We start from the raw sequence: 23120 nt of genomic DNA, 5'->3' as shown, positions 1-23120 counted from the left end.
TGTGTTTTTTGTTTGGTTTGGTTTTGCACTCTAACAGATGTATCAGGCAGAAATTTCTGAGGGATAAAGTCAGATTGTTTTGAGTCTGTTAACTTCAAATTTGAAACTTGCAATAATGAAATAATGCATGGATGATGATAACAATAAGAATATATTATCATTGCCTTATATATTTTGCATGTTACAAGAATCAAATATTAAAATTGGTTAATTTATTGTTCCCTTTTGGATTCTAAATTTTGAAGTCTGAATTACTGGCAATATTGTTGGATTTATTGTTTTGAAGGGTTGAATGTCTAAAAAGGAATAGGAATTATGTGTGAATTACATGTATCTGTTTTTGGTTTGAAGTGTTTACGGTTCAGTGTCACTGACCATTATGAAGAGGATTATCTATACCAGAGATAGGGCAAAATCATTGGGCTATGTGTTATACAAGGGAACATTTTAATTATAAAGAAAGACAAAGGTTTGTCTACTGTCTTAACCTAATAGGTTTATGAGAGAGTAGTTTTAAAGGAAAAACTGGAAGGACTTTCACCTTATTTCTATTATCCAATGTATGAATTCTGACATTCTGTGGGAGTCTTCTCAAATTAACTTTATGCTCAAGAATGGCTGTCACTCAGAAATAACCTTACAGGAAACGATGAAATCTCTGGATGCTACTTCAGAATCAAGCTTCTGCTTTTGGAGTGGAAAATCTGAGTCTTGTGCTCTCTTTGCGGCTATATTCATTTGCCAATGTCTTTTGCAGCCAACAATCTGTGACTTTTATCTCCTGGCCACTATTCTAAGAAGAAAGGGTTGAAAGCATTACTCACCACTATTTCTTCTGAGCTCATGATGTCAAGCCTGGCAGGGGCATTCTGTCCAAAAAGGAATGTTGGATCATATTATGAACTAGCTGCCTTCTCTTACCTTCTTAGCTTCTCAAGACAAAGTTAAAAGACATTCAGTTTTCCCTTAATATTAATGCTGTGTCCATAGACAAAATGGAGAGGTGAGTGGTTATTGAGTAATGTAGCCATTCAGGCAGAGAGTTTTTTGTTTTAATTGTGAAAAATAACGTGTATATATATATATATATATATATATATATATATATATAAAAGTAATAAATTTCAAAGCACATCACAACACTTGTTATAGAACAGATTTCAAAGTTTGGTATGAATTACAGTTCCACAATTTTAAGCTTTTTCTTCTAACTGTGGCTTCAAGACGTGGAGACTAAAAGAGATATCAATATAATGATTCAGCACTCAATCTTATTCCTAGATCCTATCATCTTTGTAATAACTCCACCTTCTCCTTTGATCTTTCTCCCAGTCTTTAGGAGTATTTAGGCTATTCCCATTTTAACTTTTTCATGTTGGAAGGGGTCGATAATATAGAATAGGGGGATAGAGCTAATTGATGTTCTGGAGAGGCTGGCCACTGTGGGTTTCAGGATTTATCTGGCCTAGGAATCCATCTGGAGGTTGTAGGTTTCTGGAAACTAATTCTAGTGCATGGGGCCCTTGCAGAACCTCACATAAAGCCCCAGGTGTTCTTCAGAGTTGTCAGGATGGTTGTGGTTGTGGTTGGACAAACCATGGTAAATGGCAATGTCTAGCTGAAACTTGCATAACAGTAGCCTCCAGCATAGCCTCTTGACTCTATTAGAATTCTCTCAGCATTGATACCTTATTTGTTATAATTATTTCCCGCAGTTTGGTCAGGAAGGCATTGTCAATCCCACGGTGCCAGGGCCAAGTGCATTCCTAGCAGTCATATCCCACATTGCCAGGGAGAGTTTCATCCCTGGATGTCATGCCCCACGTAGGAGTCAGGCAGAGAGTTAATAATACAAAATATAACTTGCTGTGATGTGGTATCATTCACTCTTTTTGGTCCTTCCAATAATGAAAGAGATTATGATTGAAAGGCTGGACTTCTCTGGCCTATCATTTTCTCAGTAAGTTTTTACAGGCACAGTATACTTTAGAATACATACCCTTGTTTTTGATGCAAAAGACAGTAGTGGATATTTATGTTCTAACCTAAAAAAAAAAAAAGTCCTAGATATGCCAGATTGATTAAGAACACATTTGTATTTTTGGGCATTTTGCTGGACAGTTTTGACTATTTAAATATGCCCTGCAAATTGCTTTTCTTTTATTAAGTTAGCAGATGAGCCTGGTTTGACTTTGGAGACAGTAATTACCTTAGGCTTTGGTGGCTTTTCTGATGGTGCCACCTACAGCTGAATTGCTGGCATCTCTTCTTACTGTAAGGGTGGCTGTTCCTGATGAACTGGAGGGTGAAATCCTCCCTTTTGGGCTGTGTCCTGGATGCTGGTTGCAGGTGGGCTGAGGGAAAGGTCTCCATCCTGGCTGCTGGGGCTGCAGGGACTGCTGTGATTGTAGAAGTGGGGGATGCACAGGCAAAGAATATTCATACTGCAGAGAAATATAGAAAGAGGATCAGGAAGGATGGCTCATTGAACTGTGGTGCCTAGAATTTCTAAATAGAAAGCACATGGGGACTTTGGGGTTGGGGAAGGGGCTTAGGGGAGGTGTCTTAAAGCTGTCTTTTTATATGAAGCACGGGTTTACTTAGTCTTGTTATTTCGGGCAACTCTAATATGTGTCTACCTCCTTTGGGACCATTGCTGAATTAATTTCCTGGCAGGGTGAGTCATTTCTTACTCTAGACTTCTAAAGGGGCCTGTTTCTCTATGTAATCACTTTTTTTTAACTGGATTATAATTATTTGTTTTAAGTCTTTGTTTCCAGACAACTGAGAGAAAATAATAAGTCTTATTTGTGTTTATAAATGCATGACCTTATTAGTACATGGTAGGTACTTACTATATTTTTAAAAGAATAAAGGGTAATTAAATAGAATATCAATTAAATTCCTATATCATGGAGCTCATTTTGGAAGCAATTAACCAAGTGGAGAAACAATTATCATTAATTTAATTTACTGTCCTACTAACTGTGGCTTAGTGGGTAAGCCACCTGTTCTGGACGGCCACCCAGAATAAAAAATTCCTGTTAAATCAACAATGTTTTATTGCTGTTGTTTGAAGTTAACGATAATGAATGATTTCCTCTTGCTTTTAGGTCAGTTGCAAGTTCCTCAAAATGGTGTACAAGCCTCATAATAATCTAGCTCTGCTTTGCCTCTTCTATCTTCTCTAAAGCCTTATGGCTTTATACATATTACTTGTATGTCAAAAGTTAGCACCTTGTAAAATACTGGCTTCTTGTATCTTCCATCGAGCTTTGAAATTTCATTAGTGTTGGAACATTTCTTAAATGTCTTCATCTTCACTCTCAATCTACATTTGGTTTATGTGTTTTTTAGGCATCTAACAAATAATAGTTAGCGGATGGTTACATTTATTGACTTCTGTAGGGTTCATGCTTTTTTGGGGGAGGAGGGTTCTTGTATTTTTTAAAACTTTTTTTTTATTGTGAAAGATAACATATATGGAAAAAAACAATAAATTTCCAAGTATTTTAAAATAAGTAGTTATACAATAGATTTTAAAGTTTTGTATGGGTTACAATTCCACGATTTTTCGTTTTGTCTTCTTGCTGCTCCAAGACACTGGAGACCAAAAGAAATATCTATATAATGATTCAGTATTCATACTCATTTGTTAAACCCAATCTTCTCTTTCATACTCCTCCTTCAATTTTTTTTTGTTTTTTGTGAAAAATAACATATACACACGCAAAAAAAGCAATAAATTTCAAAGCACATTGCAACAATTAGTTATAAGATAGATTTCAGCATTTGGTATGGGTTATAATTCCACAATTTTAGGTTTTTACTTCTAGCTGATCTAAGATATTGGAGACTAAAATAAATATCAGTATAATGATTCAGCAATCATTTGTTAAACCCTACCTTCTCTGTACAACTCCACCATCAGCTTCGATTTTTCTCCCATTCTTTAGGAGTATTTGGGCTATGCCCATTCTAACTTTCTCATGTTGGAAAGGGTTGTTGATAATATGGGATAGGAGGATGGAACTAGTTGATATTCTGGGGAGACTGGCCCCTCTGCATTTCAGGGCTTGTCTAGTTTAGGGACTCATCTGGAGGTTGTAGGTTTCTGGAAAGTTACCCTAGTGCAGAGAACTTTTGTTATAATGACTTAGGTATTCTTTTGGATGGGTAGGATTGGTTTTGGTTGGGGTTTGGCAAGTTATGACAGATAGCAGTGTCTAACTGAAGCATGTATAAGAGTGACCTCCTTCTCAACTCTATTTGAACTCTCTCAGCAACTGAGACTTTATTTGTTATACTTCTTTTCCCCCTTTTTGTCAGGATGGCATTGTTGATCCCATGATGCCAGGGCCAGGCTCATCCCTGAGAGTCATCTCCTATGCCACCAGGGAGACTTTCACCTCTAGATTTCAAGGTTCATGCATTTTAATCAGGATGTTTGGCATCATTTGAAATATTAGCTCAAGTAACTTTGCTGCAGATTTATCAGGATCTTCCAAGTATAATATCATATCATCTGCAAATAATGAAAGTTTTATTTCTTCCTTTCCAATTTGGATGTATTTTATTTCTTTGTCCTGCCTGATTGCTCTAGCTAGAACTTCTAGCATAATATTGAATAATAGTGGTGACAATGGGCATCCTTGTCTTGTTCCTGATCTTAGGGGGAAAACTTTCAGTCTCTCCACTGAGTAAGATGCTGGCTATCAGTTTTTCATGTATTCCTTTTATCATATTGAGATAGTTACCTTTGATTCCTATCTTTTGGAGTGTTTTTATCAGAAAAGGATGTTGAATTCTGTTGAATGCTTTTTCAGCATTTATTGAAATGATCATGTGATTTTTCCCTTTTGATTTGTTAATGCGTTGTATTATATTAATTGATTTTCTTGTGTGAATCATCCTTGCATTCTTGGTATAAATCCCACTTTGTTATGGTGTATGATTCTTTTAATGTGTTGTTCAATTTGGATTCTCAATAAAACTAATATTTTATTGAGAATTTTTGCATCTGTGTTTATTAGGGAGATTGGCCTGTAGTTTTCCTTTCTTATAGCATCTTTACCTGGTTTTGGTATTAAAATGATACTAGCTTCATACAGTAAGTTAGGTAGAGTTCTTTTTTCTTCAATTTTTGGGAAAAAATTGAGCAGTATTGGTGTTAGTTCTTTTTGGAATGTTTGATGAAATTCCCCTGTGAAGCCATCTGGACCTGGGCTTTTCTTTGTAGGAAGATTTTTGATGACTGATTGAATCTCTTTATTTGTGACTGGTTTGTTGAAATCATCTATTTCTTCCTGAGTCAGTGTAGATTGTTTGTGTGTCTCCAGGAATTTGTCCATTTCATCTAAATTGTCTAGTTTGTTGGCATACAGTTGTTCATAGGATCCCCTTATGATTTCTTTTATTTCTTCATGGTCTGCGGTAACACACCCCTTCTCATTTCTGATTTTGTTTATTTCCATCCTCTCTCTTTTTTCTTTGCCAGTCTTTCTAGTGGCCCATCAATTTTATTGATCTTCTCAAAGAACCAACTTTTGGTTTTATTGATTCTTTGTATTGTTCTTTTGTTCTCTCATTCATTTATCTTTGTTATTTCTTCTTTAATCTTTGTTATTTCTTCTTCTATTTTATTTGGGGTTAGTTTTCTGTTCTTTCTCAAGTTCCTTTGGATGTGCTGTTAAGTCCTCAATTTTTGCTCTTTCTTATTTTTTAATTAGGCATTTAGGGCAATAATTTTCCCTCTCAGCACAGCCTTTGTCCCATCCCATAAGTTCTGATAAGTTGTATTCTCATTTTCATTCATCTCCAGATAACTACTGATTTCTCTAGCAATTTCTTCTTTGACCCACTGGTTGTTTAAGAGTGTGTTATTTAATCTTCATATATTTGTGAATTTTCTCATTCTTTCGTGGTTTTTGAGATCCAGCTTCATCCCTTTGTGATCAGAGAAAGTGCTTTGAATAATTTCAATGTTTTTAAATTATAAAGACCTGTTTTGTGTCCCAGTATATGATCTATCCTGGAGAGTGTTCCATGAACACTAGAGAAGAATGTATATCCTTGTGCTTTGGGGCACAATGACCTATATGTGTCTGTTAGGTCTAATTCATTTGTCAAGTTATTTAACTTCTCTATTTCCTTGTTTATTTTGTCTGGTTGTTCTATCTATAGAGGATAGTGGTGTATTGAAATCTCCTACTATTATTGTCGGAACATTTATTGCTCCCTTCAGTTTTGCCAATGTCTGTTTCATGTACTTTAGAGCTCCTTGATTGGGAGCATAAACATTTATGATTGTTATATCTTCTTGGTGAATTGACTCTTTAATTAGTATATAGTGTCCTTCTTTGTCTCTTATGATGTCTTTACATTTAAGTCTATTTTGTCTGATATTAGTATAGCTACTCTTGCTTTCTTTTGATTACAGCTTGTGTGGAAATTTTTTTTTCTATCTTTTTACTTTCAATCTATTTGTATCCTTGTGTCTAAAATGAGTCTCTTGTAAGCAGCCTATGGCTGGATTATGTTTCTTAATCCATTCTGCCAATCTGTATCTTTTAATTGGTAAGTTTAGTCCATTAACATTCAAAGTTGTTACTGAAAAGGTGTTTCTTGAATCCACCATCTTATCTTTTTTATTTTATTTGTCAGATCTATATATTCTTTTCCCTCTTTCTCTGTATTCTTTAAATTACCCTTATTGGTACTCTTCAATTCCATGCCCTCCTCCAGACTTCCTTCTCCTTTTATTTTTTTCAGCTGGCAGAATTCGTTTAGTATTTCTTGTAGGGCCAGTCTCTTGTTGACAAAGTCTTTCAGAACTTCTTTGTCTGTGAAAACTTTAATCTCTCCCTCAATTTTGAAGGACAATTTGGTTGGGTACAGAGTTCTTGGCTAGAAGTCTTTCTCTTTCAGGATCTTGAATGTATTATACCACTGCCTTCTCACCTCCAGGGTGCTAGTTGAGTAGTCTGAACTCAGACTTATTTGTTTTTCCTTGTATATAGTAGAACGTTTTTCTCTTGCCACTTTCAGGATTTTCTGCCTCTCTTCAGCACTTGACAGACTGATTAGTATGTGTCTTGGGGAAAGCCTATTTGGATTTACTCTGTTGAAGTTCGTTGGGCTTCTCTGACTTGTGTATATTTATGTTCTTTCTGAGGGTTTAGAAGTTTTCCCCTATTATATCCTCAACTACTCTTCCTAGCCCTTTACTCCTCTCTTCTCCTTCTGGGACACTAGTGATTCTTATATTTACATGCTTTGTTTTGTCTATCATTACTCTGAGTTCCCATTCATTTTTCCCCATCTTTTCTGCCATTTGCTGTTTTCAGTCTTTGAAGTCAATTATCTTGTCCTCTATGTCACTTATTCTTTCTTCTGTATCTTCAAATCTGGTGTTATATGCTTCAAGTATGTTCTTTATTTGGACAACAGAGTCTTTAATCTCTATGATATCCACTATTTTTCAATTTATTCTTTTAAATTCCTCTTTATGCTCTTCTACTCTCTTCTTGATCTCCTTTATGTCATTTGTTATCCCACTTATTTTATTTAGTAGAGCTGTTTGAATAACTTTGATTAGTTATTCCAATGTTTGTGTCTCCTCTTGTGTTTTAATTTGGTCATCAGGCAGGACTATATCTGTCTGAATTGTGATATGCTTAGTGATCTTCTGCTGTCTTCATCGCATGTAAATATCTTGATTGATTTACTTTGGGAGTTGATTTCTTTTAGTAGTCTAAGGCCTTGTGCTTGCGGGATGGTTGTACAGCAGGGAGCAGGGAATGGGGTGGGGCACTCAGTGAGGGGATTTGTTTCAGGGCAGGTATAGGCACAGGTAAGGGATGTGATGCTGATGCTTGTGAATGTGTGTGCCCAGCAGCCAGGGAGGATGCAGCTCTGCGGGTGCACTGGTCTGGGGGCATAACTCTGGTGTGCACTGTTCTAAAGCACAGGGCCCTTTATGCACATGCACAGAGCTGTGGCAGCAGATCGGCATTATGCCTTCATGAATTGGGGGTGAATGCTACCTGGCTATGCAGGTCAGCACTTTCTCAGAGCTGGGAAGTGTGGCTGAGGGCCATGCACATGTATCTTTCTAGAACTGCTGTAAAATGTGGTTCCCAGAGCTGAATGATGTGATTGGGGGCCCGTGCACATGTGTGGGTCTGTCTAGGAGTACAATAAACTGATGCACAGAGCTCAGGAGGTGTGGGGTGGGGCCGTGCGACACTGTGGGTAGGGGGGCAGGGGTAGCCTGGATATGGAGGTTAGTGACCACAGCCTTTATGTGTTGGCAACAGCCTGCAGGGAACAGGGAGGGGGAGTAGGGCTCGGGAGGGGTGCAGGAGAGGTGGGTTGGGCTGCACTTGGTCTGTTGGCCGCAGCTATGACCCTAAGGAATGTTAAAGTAAAAACGAGAGAGAGACTGGGATCAGGGGATCCGGGGACATCAGTCTTCAGACAAGTTTATTTTCAGCCAAGTACAAAATTATATACTAGAAAGAAAGGTAATAAAGGTTGTTTGCATGCAAAAGCTATATAATGCAAAAATAAGTTCCAGGAAGTAAATACTTTTAACGCTAGGATGTTGATTTCCCTTAAGCAAGTCTCTTCCACACCTCATTGTGCTTTATGTGCATATCTCAGCTTCTATTGAATTCCAGATCCTGAAAGCTCAAGCCTGCATTTCCTCACAGACTTGTGTTTGCAAGCTTTAGGTTAAAACAATAACCTTTTTAACTCCTACACTTGGGGTGGGGGTGTGGGGCAGGTATGTGCACTGGGGGCTGGTGGGGTGGGGGCGCCTGGAGCACAGGGAATGGGAGTGGGTCGGGGTTTGGGTGCATAGGGTGTGGGGTGAGTTGCTGGTTACAGGGCTGTGCTGGTGAGGGTAATATGCCCAAGGAACGCTGCCTGGCTTACTTTCTAGTCCTGGGCTCCTGTCTGTGCACTCCCGTAGGCTCCACACCTCCATGCCAGGTTCCAGGCTTTTGCCCTTCAGTTCCTAGGCTCTTGAAATTAGGGTCCCTATGAGATGCAGAAGGCTCTCCCAGGTCAGCTGCACTCCTGAACCGTAGCCTCAGTTGCCCTCCTGTCTCTTCTCTAACTTTTCCATGGAGTGGGGCTAATTTTGAGCTACTCTATTTGGCCATCTTTCTGGAAGCCCTCTGGCACATTTGAAATATACCTTTGAATAATTATTTAAGAAATACTAATTAAAGTGAGACTTGCTCAGGATATAGCCAGCTTCCATTTTGGAAATTTCTATTGGTATTGCTGATAATGAAGATATGGCCTCCAAAATGTAAGGGATTAAAAAAAAAATCAGTTCAAGATGGGATTTGTTTTTTTAAACCAAATTTATATGGTTTTATTTCCCCCGCCACACTTTCCCAGTATCTTATTTTGTTCTAGGCTGTCTTGATTACTTATTTGTTCTTCCCATACTTATGATATTGTCTATTCACAAACAAATTTTATGACTCACAGTGCTGACTGCTGATGTCACTACCACTGCTGCCACTACTCATATTTGTGATAAGAAATATTTGAAACTCTGATTACCTGAGGAAGCATGTTCAGTCTCTGCAAACTTTCCAACTGTCTCATTGTCTATCAGGAAAAATAAGTGGGTTTAACATTTGCCATGTATGTTCCTTTTCTGTAATGACTCAACTGATTTCTCAGCATATGGCATTATCAGCACAAGTTTGGGATAGATCAATTTGAATAAAACAAAAGTAGATACAATCATCACTGAAAAGTAGTGATGTTAAATGTTAAGGTAACAGTTCTGCTGTTGTTGTTATTGCTATTAAAATAGTTAGCTTGACTTTTATCATTAGTTAAAACAGAGAAAAAGTACTGTGTAAGTGAGGGTCATACTGAAACATGGAAAAATAGTTCACTCAACTGAAATACAATATGTGAGTGAGTCTGTTACTTTACTAAGCCTTTATTATCCCATTAACTTTTTTTGCCTTTTACAAATTCATTCCGAGGAGGATTTTGGAAAGACAAAGAAATGAAGCAAAATAACCTACTTCCTTCCCAAACACAAAGGCCCTCAAAATAAAAATAAATATAAAAAATGGGGAAAATAGGAAAGCATCTGGTTAGTTTGTGAAAATTTTAATCTCTCCCTCACTTTTGAAGGACAATTTGGCTGGGTGCAGAATTCTTGGCTAGAAGTCTTTCTCTTTCAGGATCTTTTTTTTTGTATGCTGTATGGTGGAGTCACATTTCATTCAGTCTTTTTCCATGTGACTATCCCATTATTGCAGTACCGTTTGTTGAATTTGTTTTTGCTGGTTTCTTTGTGTGGAAAGTGCATGAGCTGGCCTCAGGATCTTTACTATATCATACCACTGCCTGCTTGCCTCCATGATGCCTGTTGAGTAGTCCAAACTTAGTCTTAGGTGGTTTCCTTTGTATGCAGCAGATCACTTTTCTCTTGCTGCTTTCAGGATTTTCTGCTTCTCTTCAACATTTGACAGACTGATTAGTATGTGTCTTGGGGAAGGCATATTTGGATTTATTCTATTTGGGGTTAGCTGGGCTTCTTTGATTTGCATATTTATGTCTTTTATAAGGGTTGGGATGGTTTCCTCCATTGTCTCCTTAACTAATCTTCCTAGCCCTTTACTCTTCTACTTCTGGGACACCGATGGTTCTTGCATTTGTGTACTTCATGTTGTCATCATTTCTGTGAGATCCAATATAAATTTTTCCATCTTTTTTACCATTTGTTCTTTTGTGTATTTGAAGTCAATTGCCTTGTTGTCTAATTTGCTTATTCTTTCTTCTGCCTCTTCAAATCTACTGTTGTGTGTCTCTAGTATATATTTTTATTTGGTCTACAGTATCTTTTATCTCTATGATACCTGTTATTTTTCTATTCTTTCAAATTATTTATGCTTTTCTAGTGTCTTCTTGATCTTGTTTATGTCATTAACTAACCCATTGAATTTATTTAGTAGAGTTGTATGAACATCTTTGATTAGTTGTTCCAAAATCTGTGTCTCCTTCATTGTTTAATTTGGCCATTAAGCTGGGCTATATCTGTTTGCATCTTCATATATTTTGTGATTTTTGTTGCCTTCAGTGTATTTAATTATCTTGATAAGATTCCTTTGAAAGCTGATTTTCCTCCATCATCTATGGCTTTGTATTTGCAGGATGGGCATGGGGCAAGGTATGGGGTATGGGGTGGGGCATAGTAGTGTAGTGGTGGGCTGTGGTATAAGGCTAGTAATGGGGCAGGGGCGCTGCATGTCCAGAGTCATGTTGTGCAGGGCATGGGGTTGTGAGGGGCCAACACAGGAATGGTGGGGGAAGGTTGAAGCTCCAAGAGGCCTTAAACTGGAGGCTCAGGGCACAGCATAGGGAAAACTGAGGCAGAATGTGGTAGGAAGCGGATCACATGTGTACAGGAGGGTTGTGGTGTGGGGAAGGGAGGGTCGGGCATGGGTGCATGGAGGTGGATGTGTGGGTGTGTCTGTGAAGCATGGGGTCATGGGAATTGGAGGGTGAGGTTCAAGGCACAGGGGGCAAGGGTACAGATGTGCATGTGTGCTGGGAGGGGGATGATGGGATGCATGCATGCAGAAGGAAGCAGCATGCAGGGGTTGGGGGGTCAAGATGCAGGTTGCTGATGGGGTGTGTGTTGTGAGTCAGGGCTGGGGCACAGGTGCGTGTATATGTGGGGTCAGGGGGTTCAGGGCACAAATGTATTGGGAGTGGGTGGGCGTAGTGTGTGTGCATGCTTGGGGCAAGGGTGTGGGGTGCAGATGTGCATGTGAGTGGGGCAGTGGGGGGAGGTCACTTGTCATGGGGTGGGGTGGGATAGGAGTTCTTGAGGTACCGGGAATGGGGCTTGGGTGTGTGGGGGGCAAGTTGTGGGTCACTGGGGCATGGGGGGGTGCTTGGGGCACAGGTGCGGGCAGTGCTCAGGTGCGAGCAGCATGGGTCATGGTGGGTGTGGTGTGTTCTAGGAACGTGACTTGTCTTACTTCCTCCTCCCTGCCTCTCTGTCCATGCACTCCTGAGGGCTCTGAGTCTCCATTTGGAAAGCAGTATGTTAGGCTCTTTGCACTAGCTGGGTGGTCTCCAGTTCTCTGCATCTTAGTTCCTCAGCTTCTTCATCCAGGACCTCCCTACGTAATGAAGATGTTTCAGGTCATTTGCACCCTGGAATTGCTCTTCTGGTTGTTTTTCTGTCACTTTTCTGGCTTTTCCTTGGAGCAGGGGTGAACTCAGCCTATTCTATTCTGCCATCTTCCCATTAGTTCTATAGCTTTTTTCTAGTTAGCAATGACTATAAACAAAACTTACTTTTAAAAAGTTTTCCCAAACTTTCCATATCCATCTAGGGCTTAAACCTTCTATAACTTTTTATATTCATTTAGGGCTTGTTGTCAGTAAGGACTATAAAATTTACTTTCTTAACCCTTTTTACAACTTTCCATATTCATTCATTTAGCAATGATATTAGGAATATGTTAGCTTACAGAGTTAAAATATTGCAACTGTACTTTGAGGCAGTTGGAGGCAAGTAAATTCTGCTGCTGAGGTGTTTTTTTTAAAGATATAGGGATTTTGAAACCTTTAGAGCAGCACTGTTTGAGAAGAGTGGGAATTTTATTTAAATTTTCGCCATTCAAAAGCAAATAGGTATTGAGAATTAGTGTGAATAGGCATACAAAAGTGAGTTTTTAAGATTTAGGACTGAAAATTTGAATGCATTTAGGGTTATTCTTAGGTTAACCTTGGGAAACCTTTATTTTATTCAAATAGGTTTATTTGCTTAAGGATTTTCTCTTGGATGCCAAGAGGTCTTGATTTAGTAGTGGCCTCTGGGCAAGCGAGGGGGTAAACAACTAGTTGGGTTTACTTATCTAAAGGTGGCCCTGAGGGAGACAGTGAAAAATTGATGGGACACTAGAATGTTCTGGAGTGGCAGTTCAGGACAGAGTGGCTCCAGTGTTAAGAAATTAATACCTGTCCTGTCAAGGGTCACCTGGGGTCTGCTAAGTTGGTCAGATGTGAAGTCAGCAGAGCCCATATGGGGTTTTGGACACCCTTGTTCTTCATCACTTGCCACAAGCAGGACTCAAGGGGCTCCTGCCCTCCCTTCCGGAGACGGTGCAGTCCCTGGCCCTGAAGTCCACGTTGGGGCAAGGCCCTGGTGGGTCCCAAGATGCAGGGTTGTCTTGAGATTTCTGCATCTTCTGTGCCAGTGGCTGTCTGACCCACAGTTAAAGCAAGGCCTTTGAGGCTTGGAGTCATGATTCAGTGGCCCTCAAGAGACAGGGGGCTTTTAATAGCGACTGCAATAAGCTGAGCCTGTTCTCTGGTCTTTTAATTACCTCATTTTTTTGATTGTTAAAAATGGAAAAGGCAGTTTTTTTTTTTTAATAATTTGTTAAGGGGACTTTGTGGGCCTGTGAAGAGATTTTGCAGCTTTCTCTCAATGTCAGGGGCAGATTGGCTGATGAAATGGGTGCCTGTTCTAGTTTGCTAGCTGCCGGAATGAACACACCAGAGATGGATTGGCTTTTAATAAAAGGGGATTTATTTTGTTAGTTCTTCAGAGGAAAGGCAGCTAACTTTCCACTGAGGTTCTTTCTTATGTGGGAAGGCACAGGGTGATCTCTGCTGGTCTTCTCTCCAGGCCTCTGGGTTCCAACAACTTTCCCCGGGATGATTTCTTTCTGCATCTCCAAAGGCCTGGGCTGAGCTGCAAGTGCTGAGATGAGGAATGCTGAGCTGCTTGGGCTGTGCTACGTTGAGCTCTCTCATTTAAGCACCAGCCAATTAAATCAAACATCATTCATTGCAGCAGGCACGCCTCCTAGCCAACTGCAGATGTAATCAGCAACAGATGAGGCTCAGGTACCACTGGCTCATGTTCGCAGTAACAGAACTAGGTGCCTTCACCTGGCCAAGTTGACAACTGAATCTAACTACCACAGTGCCCAACAAAACCTGACTTTGCCGGGAATTTGAGCTTATTGAGTATGCTTTTTGGGGACTTCCACTAACCTCCCCCGGAACAAGGCCAAATTTTCCTCTTTCTCCTGAGTAATTTCCCTTAGCTTATTATAGTTAACCAGCTTGCTTGGTGGTACCTCTTCTCATGCCTTTAAGGAAACAAGTATTTTCCTTTAATGGAAATTGATACAGGGGTATAATATAAGCTATAATTCTTTTTGGGTCCTTGTGTTAATAGAGAGCCACAAACATCTGGGCATAGGGAATTTCTTACTACTTTCCCTGTCTTTTTTGGACTGAAGGGCGGTATTGTATTTGAGAGTCCCATTGGAGGGCTCTGCTTCCCATATCTTTTAAAAAAGAGGACGATCTAAAATATCTGCCTCCTCCCGCATGAAGAGTCATGAGGAAGAAGACTTTGAGAGACCTCAGGACCATCCTGAAGCGGCTGAGCTAACCCACTTGTCCTCCTAGAGGTGTTCGCGCATTTAACTTTTACTGCCTGACTTAGATGCAGTTAGGCAGTATGCTGTACAAGCACTACCCATTTCTAAGGAAAAGAGCTTCCTGGGTGTCTGTGCTCGTAAACTTACTGCCTAGAGTACTGCCTAAAAGGAAAGAATTTGCCTCAAATAAAGAAACTCTAGGGAGAGAATTTTCCGGGTGCCAGCCCTGGGTATTGCCGTGATTCAGCTAGCGGAAAGAACATGCTGCAAAGAAATTGGGCTCCCCCTAGGGGAAGTGTGCCGGGATAGGCTAGTCACACAATAAAATGTGGTTTAGTACACTTTTAACATCAGCAGTTTCCCTATGAGAAAGGCCCACCAAGGTAATAACTGCACTGGAGAGAAATGGTGGGGAGGAGAAACTGCGGCCTAGGCTGGCATTGTGCGGTTGGGGACTAGAGAGCAAACACCATGAAAGAGCAGAAGGCTGGAAGGCCTGTATGCTCATTTTAAGAAAAATGGGGAGCTTACTGGCTCACACAGTTCAATTTAATTTAATTAGGATAGCTGGGGCTTTTGCTTCCTTGCAGACCTCACTTCTGGCTTTCAGGGGTCGACACTCTCAATGGAAAGCATCCAGTTCTCTTGGGCCAAAGCCAGAGGTGACTTCTTAGAATGTAGAGGACAGCATCTTGTTTGGTACAAGAATTATTAGCCCAGAAACCTGTGTTATGAAAGAAGGCATAGAAAGCCAGACAGAGGAAAAAGGAGCTTCTTTTGGAGGCAGGGGACAGAACCTTAGCCAAAGAGGTGAAAAGAAGGACAGATTCAGCAGGAAGGTCTGGGGCCTCAGAGAGGAGGAAAAGAGAGAGTGTGGGAAATCTTGGAAAGCTGAAGAGAGAAGGAGAGAGAGACAGACAGAGACAGAGGGACTTGATTTGGCTCCCACTGGACTTGGGCATGATATGGGGAGAAACCCCCAATCAGGCCCCAGAGGGAAGTATCACCCACCACCTGAGTCTCCTTGAATCTGCATGGCATGGAGATGGAGACCCTGCCACCTCCAGAGTGGGAGCCAGAGGCTCAGGGTGAGCCGAGGTTATGTTCTGGAGGAGCTGCATCAGATACCCTAAATTCCTAGAAAGAACAGTGAAAGTGAGGACATAGGAGAGGAGAGTAGTGTGACCCAAGTGAGAAGAAAAAGCGGCAGCACATGGCTGGCCAAGCTTCCCCGTATTCATCAGTCCAGACCATTGGAGAAAAATGGCTTCTGGCTTAGCCTCGCCAAAATATGTTACTGGATTTTGGTTTTCTAGGTTCTTGTCTGCCCCATGAGAAAGAATTCAGGGGCACAGCACAGATAAAGCAAGTAGATAAGAAATTTATTAAGTGCATGCAGAGAAAGGAGCATGTGGGCACTCTTGCAAATAAAGAAAGATGGAGGGCATGAGGCCTTTTAATGTGTATTTGACAAACCTGTATGCTCTTGGTTTATGGACTGCATTGTAGTGGAATCATGGCATTCAGCAAAATCATGTGCAGAAAACTAATTGCCTCCCATCCAAGGGGCTTTAAAAAATCCACTATCATCTTTAGTGTAAGATTATTTTATGTATACACATGTTTATGTATGTTTATGTTTTTGGGATCAAAGGTATTTTCCTTAAATGAAAAACATCCCAGCATCAAGTACTATTATTTTTAGTGTGTTAATTAAAAATTGTTAAACAATTTATCTATATTTACAATTAGCTTTTGCAAATGTAAACTATTTTCCTTTATAAATGATTTTATTAATATGCACAAATACCAGTGAAAAAGAAATGGAAAATGAAAGAGTAGAAATTAGAGTAAGCTAGATATTGAGGCTTTCTGATTCTTTGAGTATTCTCACTATGTATGGTCAAGAAGTTGTAATGTCTTTCTCCTCATTTATGCCACACATGCATTGGGATTCTTTTTCTTCCATATGTGAAAAGTTCAGGGATAGTCTCCTGAGCATATGTTATCCTCACCCTCTCCCTGACCCCCCTTTCATATAAGTAAAATCCCACCGTTTGAGTCATGGTGCAAATTTCTCAAAATTATTGGTTTTGGAAATGGATAGAATGAAAGAGGCTATAAATGTATAGCAGAAACTCTAGGGTAGAGAAAATGTCAGCTGTGTAGATGGAGAGAGTGAATGTGTGAATGTGTGAGGTGGGCAGATTGTTTAGGATTTCAGGGGACCCCAGGAGCAGAGCCCTCTTTCCATGGGTTGATGAGTACACAGATAATGCATCTTAGGCAAATTCAACTACTGAGCAAAGCATACTTTGCTTTCCATGTGCTCCAGCTCATGAACTAATGAGCAATATTTACTCGGATGTAAATAGACAGGGATACAGCTTCCATTCTGGAGAAAAAAGAGAGATATCGGATTTGGAGGGCAGTCATTGGCAATCAGAGACAATTGTCCTGTTCATCAGAATGGGACTGACTGACTCAGGGGTAGACCATTAGAGGTGCATGGAGGAGCATCAGGGGATTAGACTGAGGGTGGATGGGTGAGGCAGACCCCAGGGTCATATAAAGGTCAGCTAGGGTGGCAGTCTCAATTTTTCCTTCATTGACAATTCATGAGTGACGGAACAGAAATACTATTTTTATTCATGGAATTAAAATTTCATCCATGTAACCAGTTTTTATTCTCTTTCTACAAAACATTTAACTTTAAGAAACCAAGTAGCTAATCTTTTCCCGCAATGAGTCAAAATATACTAAAGATTATTTGAGGTTGACTAAGCTCCTCAAGACCAGAGACCATGTCTTATTTACCTTACCTAATGTCTTAGCACATTGCAGAATACATGTCTGTTGCTCAATAAACATATAACAGCTGAGTAAAGTTTTTGTGAAAATAGAATTGCATGTTATTGGCCAGAGTAGCTCACTGCTCAGAAGATTGTTTAAGTATTGGCATGAGGTCATTTCAATATGTGATGGAGTGGATCAGGTGTGGGACTATAACATACAATTAGCCCCACTGCAGTGACATATTTTAATTTAGGGAACATTGGTTTCCCGTCACACAATTTTGCCCTTCTAAAGTAAATTTCTTGGTTAATTAAAAGCTTCAAAGGATATTGCCTAGTCAGTTCTATAGTCATAGTAATTTGGCTAATATCATTCTTTCAAAAATGAAGAAAGAGAAATTTTCTTTCCCCATATTAATTTCATGATGGTAGCCAGTAGTTGATAATTAAACTGTGCCATGGCATTGTGGGGTCTTACATATGTCTTTTAAATTTGAGTGAGTGACATAAGGCTCAGAAATGGTCTTTGGACAATTTAAAATATCTTTTTGAGTAGAAAAATTTTGTTTTTTGTTTGGCTTATTTCTCACTGCAGATAAAGCTGAAGTCTGGGTACTTATGTGGAAAATGGTTTCAAGTAGCCACATAGTGACTTTTGACTCACTAGAAGCTTGCCACTGGATTGATTCAGATAAGTCTGTGCATGGACTCTCAGTCTACTTTCCTTCAGTGTTATTTGGTGACCTATAATCAGAAGTATCTTCTAGGGTATACTCTAGAAGACTCTGACTTACCGGCACTGCAACACTCACTCTCAAGAGGCACAGCATTGGTATGAGGTCCTTCTGTTCTAAAACAGAATTGGGCTGGAGGATTATAATCAGATGAATTTTTGTTTCAGTATAGTTAAAAGATAATATTTTAAATGAGCTTATCTGCTTTTCCAAAATAACCATGTTAAAAAAAAATCCAAGTGCTGCCAAATAACTGATTTGAATTTTTATTTCTGGGTATGTTAGTTTTTTAAGCTGGATTGAAATAAAAAAAAAATCAGCTGACTACTTTGCTATGGAGCTACAACCTAAAAGAACACATAAGAACATCATGCATATTCTTTAAATACTGTGTTCCATTCGATAAAATGAATTATGAATTTTTAAATCTATTCAGTAAGTGAAATATTTCTATTGAGTATCATTCACAGGAGTTTATACTTTGCTTATCTTCCAGAGACAATTTTAAAACGCATTATGTAACACAAACAATAATCATTTTATAACAGACCTTTATTTGTTATAAGCTATATCATTCTACATTTAGATTGTTCAGATAACCATGTCAAAAGTTCATCTTTTCAAATAAGAATGAATTGAATATTGTTATCTTCTTTGATTCTAGTGTAAAATACATCTCAAAATGGAGTTTTCTTCACATTTCCAGAAAGGTTTTACTTCTTAAATTTATTCTATGAGTTCAAAGGCTCTTTTCTCCTACATCAATGGAGATTTGAGTAGCCAAGAGATTTGTTTGTCTCCTAGTAATTTTCCAAATAATCATATATAGTCAAAACAGAAAGTCACTAATAATCACATTACTTCCAAATAATCACATATAATCAAAACAGAAAGTCTCCAAATGAGTCTTTTTTGCTGAGCCAGATGACTATTAGCTGTGTCCACTCTACAACATGCTCTAGGCTTACAATAAGTTATTATGCAGCTTCTGGTGATAAATGAAGATAAATCCTCTTTATAAAAGGTGCCTGGACATAGGAAAAAAGAACTTACAGGAAGCACATGTAAATCATAAAATCACATTTTACCTTCAATGCTGATATACATTGAACAGTCGGGTCTGGTGATACCAACCAAGACAGTACTAAGTAAAGATGTTTCATACTTTTTTCTAGACTGTGCCTGAGATTCGCTCTGTTCCTCTTATTCTGGGAAGATCTGAAACCTTTATTTGATTCGCTCTGTTCCTCTTATTCAGGAAAGATCTGAAACCTTTATTTACGAATCAAAGTGAAGCAAAATGGAGAAAATGCTGGGCGCGCATGAGACAGAGGTCACGTGCTCGCTGCAGAGCTACAGCAAAGCTGTCTTTGGGAATAGGCACCTGATGTGCCTTAAGAAAAAACTTAAGTCTTGCAAAGCTGCTGGAGTCTGGGGCAGAAGAAGGCCTTGGGAAACTTGTGTAACTTTTCAACTCATCCAGAAACAGGGAAGCAGATGGTTCAGTGATGCTTCCTCCTACCCTGCTCTTTAGTTGCGTATTTTACTTTCTTTACCTTGCAGCCCTGTAACATAAACAGTGCTGAGCCTCCTGGGGTCTTTGGTCTCCATCAAATTGCAGAGTCCCACCTGGTTCCAGCTTTAGCTATATCTTTATCTCTTGTCTTTCTTTCTTAATTCCCAGTCACCTCCCTTCAGTACTGACACTGAGCTGTGCTGGTTGTGGCAGGAAAAACCCTCTGCTCCTGCCATTAGCCCACACCCTTTTATTGCATGTTAGGATCTTTGCCTGTACAATCTCATTATTTTTAATTGCAATTCAGCCCTATATTTATTCACAGAATTTGATTGTAAGGAAGACGTCAAGGAATAATGGACATAGGTTATAAAGGCAATCATTCTAGTGAGCTGGGTGGTAATATGTGTTCAACAGGAGGAAAACAAGCCATTCTCCATCTTTTGTACAAGTTTTTTTTTTTTGCTTTTTTTATTAATTAAAAAAAGTTAACAAAACATTTAGAAATCATTCCATTCTACATGTACAATCAGTAATTCTTAATATCATCACATAGTTGCATATTCATCATTTCTTAGTACATTTGCATCAATTTAGAAAAAGAAACAAAAAGACAACAGAATAAGAATTAAAACGATAATAGAGAGAAAAAAAAAACCTATACCTCACATGCAGCTTCATTCAATGTTTTAACATAATTGCATTACAATTAGGTAGTATTGTGCTGTCCATTTCTGAGTTTTTATATCCAGTCCTGTTACACAGTCTGTATTCCTTCAGCTCCAATTACCCCTTCTCTTTTTTTTTTTTTTAATTAACGGAAAAAAAGAAATTAACCCAACATTTAGAAATCATACCATTCTACATATGCAATCAGTAATTCTTAACATCATCACATAGATGCATGATCATCGTTTCTTAGTACATTTGCATCGGTTTAGAAGAACTAGCAACACAACCGAAAAAGATATAGAATGTTAATATAGAGAAAAAAATAAAAGTAATAATAGTAAAAACAAAACAAAACAAAACAAAACAAAAACCTATAGCTCAGATGCAGCTTCATTCAGTGTTTTAACATGATTACTTTACAATTAAGTATTATTGTGCTGTCCATTTTTGAGTTTTTGTATCTAGTCCTGTTGCACAGTCTGTATCCCTTTAGCTCCAATTGCCCATTATCTTACCTTGTTTCTACCTCCTGCTGGACTCTGTTACCAATGACATATTCCAAATTTATTCTCGAATGTCCGTTCACATCAGTGGGACCATACAGTATTTGTCCTTTAGTTTTTGGCTAGACTCACTCAGCATAATGTTCTCTAGGTCCATCCATGTTATTACATGCTTCATAAGTTTATCCTGTCTTAAAGCTGCATAATATTCCATCGTATGTATATACCACAGTTTGTTTAGCCACTCTTCTATTGATGGACATTTTGGCTGTTTCCATCTCTTTGCAATTGTAAATAACGCTGCTATAAACATTGGTGTGCAAATGTCCGTTTGTGTCTTTGCCCTTAAGTCCTTTGAGTAGATTCCCAGCAATGGTATTGCTGGGTCGTATGGCAATTCTATATTCAGTTTTTTGAGGAACCGCCAAACTGCCTTCCACAGTGGTTGCATCATTTGACATTCCCACCAACAGTGGATAAGTGTGCCTCTTTCTCCGCATCCTCTCCAGCACTTGTCATTTTCTGTTTTGTTGATAATGGCCATTCTGGTGGGTGTGAGATGATATCTCATTGTGGTTTTGATTTGCATTTCTCTAATGGCCAGGGACATTGAGCATCTCTTCATGTGCCTTTTGGCCATTTGTATTTCCTCTTCTGAGAGGTGTCTGTTCAAGTCTTTTTCCCATTTTGTAATTGGGTTGGCTGTCTTTTTGTTGTTGAGTTGAACAATCTCTTTATAAATTCTGGATACTAGACCTTTATCTGATATGTCATTTCCAAATATTGTCTCCCATTGTGAAGGCTGTCTTTCTACTTTCTTGATGAAGTTCTTTGATGCACAAAAGTGTTTAATTTTGAGGAGTTCCCATTTATTTATTTCCTTCTTCAGTGCTCTTGCTTTAGGTTTAAGGTCCATAAAACTGCCTCCAATTGTAAGATTCATAAGATATCTCCCTACATTTTCCTCTAACTGTTTTATGGTCTTAGACCTAAGGTTTAGATCTTTGATCCATTTTGAGTTAACTTTTGTGTAGGGTGTGAGATATGGGTCTTCTTTCATTCTTTTGCATATGGATATCCAGTTCTCTAGGCACCATTTATTGAAGAGACTGTTCTGTCCCAGGTGAGTGGGCTTGACTGCCTTATCAAAGATCAAATGTCCATAGATGAGAGGGTCTATATCTGAGCACTGTATTCAATTCCATTGGTCGATATATCTATCTTTATGCCAATACCATGCTGTTTTGACCACTGTGGCTTCATAATATGCCTTAAAGTCAGGCAGCGTGAGACCTCCAGCGTCGTTTTTTTTCCTCAAGATGTTTTTAGCAATTCGGGGCACCCTGCCCTTCCAGATAAATTTGCTTATTGGTTTTTCTATTTCTGAAAAATAAGTTGTTGGGATTTTTTGTACAAGTTTTAATTTGCAGAGTGATCTGTGGCCAGCATTCTCAGGATTTTCACCCTCATGTTTTCTGAGGGTGAAAATGTAAAAGTAACCTTCCCTCTTCCCTTCCTCTGCCCCCACCCCAGTCAAGAAAGGAACAGTTTAATGGTGTTGTTAGGATGAAATGTTAGATGATAATGAAAGTGTGTGATCCCTCCCCCCACCTCAGTATTTCCTAGATATTTTCATATTGGGGATAACAGATTAGACACAACCAAGCTTTTGTGAAAAATTTCAATAGGATCCTCTGAAAAGTTCCCTTATGGAAAACCTTCCTGCATTTTTTTGGAGTGGGCAGGGGGTGGAAATATAGAAGTGAATGTGTCTTTGATTGTTTATGAGCATGAAGACATGTTAACCACAATGTTTTGGCAGGATTCATTTGTTCTCCCTTGCTCTTGTCCCAAATATCCAATATATCATATAAAAGTAACTTCCTTTTTTTAAATGTCCTTCATACATAATCCTGGATTATCGTCTTTTAGATGTTTATCCTGCCAATTCCTTTCCTCTGCAGTATCCTGTATACCAATAGTGTGCCAGTTTGAATCTGTGGTGGACCCCAGAAAAGCCAAGTCCTTTAGTCCTCATTCAATATTGCTGGCTGGAAGCTTTTTGACTATTCCCGTGGAGATGTGACCCTCCCAATTGTGGTTGGTAAATTTTGATTAGATGGCTTCCATGGAGTTGTGATTCCATCCATTCCAGGCGGGTCTTGATTAGTTTACTGGAACCCTTTAAGAAAGGAAACATTTTGGAGAGAGTCCTTTTTGAGAGCCGCGATGTGGAAAGCTCACGCAATCAGAGACCTTTGGAGATAAGAAGGAAAACATCCCTGGGATTGCTTATTTCTTATTTATATTCTTAATGATATTTCAACTATTTGCAAACTGTTATCATTTTGTTTATTAGCCCCAGGAAAATTTCTTTTCTTACCAGTTTGCATGTGTTCCCTATATATCATTAAGCATATATTATAAAACATTTTATATAATAT

General features: G+C 39.0%; 1 long non-coding RNA gene across 1 annotated transcript in view; it reads left to right on the top strand.

The window, feature by feature from the left end:
- Positions 1-2622: 2622 nt before the first annotated feature.
- Positions 2623-23120, top strand: part of LOC143663683 (uncharacterized) — a 28096-nt gene continuing 7598 nt past the window's right edge. The window contains exon 1 of the long non-coding RNA XR_013166120.1: positions 2623-2677. This is a non-coding gene — a long non-coding RNA (uncharacterized LOC143663683). The remainder of the gene's footprint in view (positions 2678-23120) is intronic.

Source organism: Tamandua tetradactyla, chromosome 19 (genome assembly GCF_023851605.1).
Source record: "Tamandua tetradactyla isolate mTamTet1 chromosome 19, mTamTet1.pri, whole genome shotgun sequence".
NCBI classification, from domain to species: domain Eukaryota; kingdom Metazoa; phylum Chordata; class Mammalia; order Pilosa; family Myrmecophagidae; genus Tamandua; species Tamandua tetradactyla.
This window is presented reverse-complemented; position numbering and strand designations above follow the sequence as displayed.